The 6,271-nt window shown below is 40.4% G+C and overlaps 1 protein-coding gene across 1 annotated transcript in view; it reads left to right on the top strand.

Moving 5' to 3' along the window:
• LOC136960484 (crystal protein) overlaps positions 1–6,271 on the top strand; it is a 10,803-nt gene that overhangs the window by 4,188 nt on the left and 344 nt on the right. The gene's annotated exons all lie outside the window — the stretch shown is intronic.

The following is a 6,271-nucleotide window of genomic DNA, read 5'->3' as shown; positions in this document are numbered from 1 at the left end:
TTTCTAATCTGTCTTGTATCATATAATTTCTGGTTACTGGGTGAAATACTGTATGCTCTGTCCTCTCACACTAAGCAGCGCTGAAAAAAATGTTGTAACGAAACCGAAATGTATTTGTTTAGCACTTGTTTTTATCCAGAGCAATATACAGGGAGGTTTTCGACCTACATCTTGATCTGCAGTCAAATTCTGTACCATTCAGCTATAGTTACCCTCCTCATAGCATTACAACTATCCTACAGAACACAATTGTAGCCTCAGTTGGCACATATTAAAAGTGTTCCTTTTACACTGTAAAGAACCATTCATTGCTTTGCTCTTTGTGTCTGAACTTCTCACCCGAATGACTTTGTCATGTCTCTTCAAACAGTGAAACAGGCTGAACACTGCCCGACGTCCATAGGAAATGAACAACAGGCCAGCTATATCTCTGAACCTCCACTGTGGCAGCCTCTCTGCTTCTATGTAGATAACGAGAAAACAAACACATCTCTGCCTACCAAAACACAATTATCCGTTTTATTCACTGAAGGGAAACAAAGGAGCCATTGAGAAACACACGGATGGACCAGTCTCCGTGGTAACGGGTGGATTTAGTTTCCTGACACTGACCCAACACACAAACACCTTTCAGGACTTGTCTTTAGCCAGACCAGAATCAGTTCATCAGACCAGTCGCTTGTGGAGGAATTAATGAAGCATGTACCTGACTTGATTTGTCAGTGAGATAGCTCCTTTCTTCGCTTTGCTATCTGTATCGAACACCAACATTGTTAGATTCTAGGCCTCACCCAAATTTATCCCTGATCTTGGATCATTGTTTGATTCTCAGCTAGGGCAAATAAAAATAAATAAAAAATTGTTCCAACCCATTTGTCTTCATTACCAAATGCCACAACAGAAGCATGAATAAATCAAAATCGAATCGAACATCTTTCACACCAACACGCCCACCTGTTTTCTATTTCTTCGTGTGTGTCTTTTCTCACACCCTTTAATGAAACAAAGCCTTTCCCCAGCTACATATGAACGTTCCTATTTCCATGGCAACTGCACAGTTTCTGGATCCCTGTTCCCATGTTCCATGTCTGAGACAGTGGGGCCTAAAGAATGACAAACAGCTTGCACTACTGCAGTGATTTACCCCAAGGGTAGATTAAACAGAAAACTATTTTCATTTCATACAAACAGACCTTGACCTTGACATTTGAGCGAACTATATATCCCTTAATGTGCTTCCAACAGAACAGGGGATGCTTGACACACAATGCTAATGTTAAAAATTTCAAAAAACATTTCAGGGTCTTTTTCACTTCCCAAAGCTTCAGCTTTTTCAGATGGAAAATATTGTGATGTGCCCTGGAACCCTGGTTCTGTTGGATATTCTGGTTCTAATGATGAGATGGATGAGGAGTCTACTAGTGAAGACATGATGAAAACCATCTCCATGGATACCTTACTTCTATCAGCCTAGACAGTGACCTCACAGCGTTTTAAAGTCTGCAAAAAATATAAACATTTCTAAACAATCTACCGTTAGATAATACCTTTACTCTGATTGTTATGAAGGTGACACACTTTTTTTTTTCATGAAAAACATACAATGCAAAAATGCAATTGATTGATGACTGTAATCAATACTGCGCTAATCCAACAGGATTATGTTCTAACAGTAATACAGTATGCCTCAGCAAGAAGAATGGGTTAACTTTTAAAATTGGTATTGCACACATGAAAAGGGATTACTTGTCAATCATTGCTCTGTCAAGTCATACAATTTGGTTTTAGCAGAGATGAGTATTATTGTAAACATAAAAGATTAAGGTCAAATCAGGATTTGGAGAGTGAGACAGAGAAACTGACAGTAGAATGTAGACCCGTTTCCTGCAACCAAGAGAGAGTCAGCAGAGTATCACTGTCCTGTCCTCACTCATGTGTTATACTGCTCCTTACACTGCCACACCGAGAAAGTCGGCAAGTGAAAGACTAATATTGGTTGCCAGATTAGTGCTTTTAAAAGTGTTTTTCTTGCAACATTAAAGTCCATCTGCCAAAGTTTTGTATTGATGCCTTTAAAGATTTTTATATATATATATATATATATATATATATATATAAAATCTTATGATGAAAGACTTGACTATGTATTTTATCATCAACATCATTATCGATGGCATATCTGCATCACTTAGATGAAAATGTTTTGACATGAAATAAAAAAGATCAATCTCTTGTATACTTTTTCGCTGCCTAGGGGCTTAAGGAAAGGCCTAAAGACAGAATTAAGGAGAACATTAGGATGAAAAGCCCCAACTTCAAATGACAAAGATCATTTGAATCTCTTGATGTAGATGTAGGAGCTATTTCCGGATTCTCTTTGAGGAAATAATAGTGTGTAAATTGAAACTGCAGAAGAGGCCTTTTTGAACTCCCTCAAATTAAAAATAAGCTCAGTCATAACAGTGTTTGTTCGTGGGTACTGCATATCCAGTCTGTCGTGGCCTACTGTATTGGGGCTCAGTCCCGCTACGCTGTTGAAAACGTTTATTCTGGAAGCTTCCATTTTTCGAATGTATTCTTCTTGGTGAAGCCAGGTTAGGGCTCAGGGTCTTCCTTCTGTAATTGCTCAAGCTGAAAGCGGACACCGACTCCCTGACGGCTCAGTGTCTTTGGCAGACTCAGCACGCGGCCCTTATTTTAGACGCTGACAGCCTCGAATGCCATGTCCCGAGGTAAAAACAGAACCACAAGTCTAAACTGTACCCTCCTATTTAGTAACTTCCACTTCCTCCAGTCCCGAGAATTACAGTAACAGCATCTGAGTCACAGGAACAGGCAAGCTCGCACTCTGCTATTGGAGGACCGACCTCACACTGAGGCACCATGGGATACAATTACTAGGTACAGAAGGAGGAGCACTGATGCTGTCTCTATAAATACTGTCTTACAAACACAGTCAGGCATGTTGCCTTGACACAGGAGAGATCACTCTCTGTTGGGGCTTGTTTATAAACTCAGAAACAGACTGGCAGGCACACACCCCGAGAGCGTGCACGTTCATATGCACATGGCTCTGCACACCTATGATATGCACCCATTTGTAGGCACACACACACGTTCACACACACAAGCACACGCTCACACAAAGCTCAGTAATGTGGATACAAATAAGGTAATGTCTCCATTACAAAATGGTTTGTGGGTCACTTGTCAATCTCATGCTCAATGTAAACATTGTTATTTGTCCCTCCTTTGTCAGTCAGTTGATGTTGTGTGCATTTAGTCTCCTGGTACCAGGGTTGTATCGTTGTCTCATGCAGTGACAGGGGATTCTTTAGGGAGGAAGAGGAAACCTATGTGATGGATTGTCTCTTTTGAAATGACTTTGACTTGTAATGGACATGGTCTACCAACTCAAAGAACAAGGCTTCAGCCTCTGTGGACTCAGTGGAGATTGTGTGTGTTTGTACGTGTGTGTGTGTGTGTGTATAGGTAAAGATATAGTGGGAGGAAGAGAAAAAAAAGAGAGAAATAGGAAGAAAAAGATGGAGAGTAACAGAGTGTATTATACACATGTACTGCATGTTTCAGGGTTTCTAAAGCCCTATCCTAACATGACAACTATTAACACATCCTTTACTTTAAAAATAATATTTGATTCCTCAACACTTGTGCAGCCAATGGGGAACTAGTTCCTTCCTTTAGAGCAACGGTACATGGTTATTTAAAAGGAACAGAAGCAGACAGAGACACGTGGTGGCTGAGCAGGAATTGCACTTCTTGGTCCTTAATCACCTCAGTTATGCCAAAGTGTGCATCTTTATCTGACAGTATCTCAATTGAATCAAGCATATCTGCAACCAAGAGAGAAAATATCTGATGTTCTGCAAAGCTCTGTAAGTCTGAGAGCAACAGGACCTAAATAGGACAACAGAACATGACCTGTAGATGGGCCTTCAGTGGTCATAAAGGTGAGAAAAGAAGTTCCTAAGGTTTCCTTGCTGTGATGTGAATCCACCATACCCATCCCTGAAAAGAGATTAGCTCTATAATCTCAATCTATTATTCATGTGGAAGCTCAGAAACAAGCCCAGAGAAAACAGAATAACTTAGCTCCCATCTTCATAAAATAAGACTAGGGGAGAAGGCACTGCACCATGATAAACACAGAGGGGCCACTTTACATTACCTTCCTCATTATCCCAGCAATAGGCTTCCTCCTTTTTACAAGAACAAGGATGGCTGAGAGATTGAGCCAGGGAGTGATCTGAGAGCTGAGAAAAGGCTGTATGAGCACTAGCTTATTGGTGGTATAAAATAGCATCAGTGTCAGTTTTATTTGCTTTATCCACTGCCACAGTCAGGCTGCAGGCATACTGGTAAACCGATGCCTGTTTGGGTCGCCAGGTTTGTGGATCAACCCGTCTTTGTTAGTGACAGCTGCCTGCAGGAGTGTTTTTTATTGTTGTTGGGATTCAATACACAGCGTAGAGGGGGAACCGCTGTGGTGGGATGTTTTAGCCTTGTAGGCAAAATTTGGGAAATGCGAGGAAAGTGGGATTTTTAACAAAGGCATTGTGTTGAGTTAGCTGTACTTATGTTGAGAGAAGATAGTAGGTCATGATAGAAGTTGTGACCCACTGGTCATGTCCCTACATGTCACCCTGGTTATTGTAGTTCCACTAATTGATAACATCAACCATGGGTGTTGTTTTGCAAAATCTTGTTTATCATCCTTGGGCCTCAATGTATTTTTCTTAGAGGCTCTTTCTTTGGGATCAGAATGAACTTTAATTAGGATAACATCAGACTGGATCTCAGTACCAGTCCTAAGACTCAATGCTACACATTAAAGTAGCTGGGGTTTCTATAAAAAGCTTGATGGTTCTCCCTCCTCACTTCCATGCATGAGACAAATCCATACAGAAGAACTGCTGAGATTGGGTGAAGTTGAGGGACAGAACCCAGATGGTCTAAGTCTTTCTAGACTAGCAGTCATCCCTCTAATTATTATGCATATTTGGATCTCTCTCTAGCCTTAGGCAAGGTCATCATACCCTGACAGCAACATGGCTTCTTCTAAGCACAAGAGAGCCTATTATGTTCTAATTCTGACTGCTGGTAAACTTTCACAGTTTGTTTATGATCATATTTTGTTCACAGTTTGTTCCTGGAGCTGATCTTCCGAGAAGAGGGCTCCTGTACACAGACAGTTTTACATACAAAGCTTGTACTGTGTCAGCCTTGTTGCCATCCTGGTGGAGACAGTAGATATGTTGTTCAATGTAAAAACAAGTAAGACCCCAGTTTATACTGTTGGTTGGTACTTAATACTGCATGGAACACGTCCACACATTTCAGGGAGCGTTTAAAGTGAAAGGATCGACCTAGAAATTGATAGATGATAAAGGACAAGTCACCCAGGGTGGTGAAGCAGAATGTACCCTCCGTGGATTTATTTTCTTCACCCAGCTAATTCAAGGTACTCTCTGTGTTTTGGAAATAGAAAAATGGCCGCCGTGGTTGCTGGAGCTTGCTTTCAAAGAAACAGTGCCTAGAAGCTTCACCCTAGGGAAAACTATTATGGGGAGAAAAAGTCATTAGCAATTTTACAATTTCATGCGCCAGTGCAGTCAACATGTGTATGGAATATGGCTGAGTTTGTTGAGGAAGAAGAAGGAGTGAGAAACACTCTCACAGGAAGTGGGTGAACTGATTGCAAGGATAAAACCTGCAGAGCACCTCCCTTTTTTCCTGTTGTCAATCAACACTGCAAACTGACGAGGATGCAGTGTGTTAGGTGTAAAAAAGGAAAGGCCGTGATAGATTAGTTATAAATTATGATTACAATTGAATAGCACTTTATGAATTGGCCCTGGCTTTGCACATGGATATTTCATCTGAAATTCATTGAACCGATAGATGAACCACATTCTATTACTTATCTGCAATGCTCGGAAGAATTATATTTATAATCAAATAGAATATCAAAAGTTAGATCAGTCGATGAAACTGTTCTGAATATAATTGAGCCATTTGCACTGTGCTCACAATTAAAGTCTTGTCTCTATCAAATTGCAAAAATTAAATTGCTTTTTCCCCCACTGATCCTTTTCTCATTTCTCAAACACTGTAATATTTTTCTCAAACATTTTATATTCCACTGCTGCAGTTAACAAGCTGTCTTTCAGAGGCTGGAACTAAAAATGGCCATTGCCATTAAAGGCCAAATGCTATTTGTATTTCTCATACACAATTGATAATCACTGGC

The sequence above is a fragment of the Osmerus mordax genome, chromosome 17, assembly GCF_038355195.1.
Source record: "Osmerus mordax isolate fOsmMor3 chromosome 17, fOsmMor3.pri, whole genome shotgun sequence".
NCBI lineage: Eukaryota > Metazoa > Chordata > Actinopteri > Osmeriformes > Osmeridae > Osmerus > Osmerus mordax.
The sequence above is the reverse complement of the archived record's forward strand: the minus strand, read 5'-3'. Positions and strand labels throughout refer to the sequence as shown.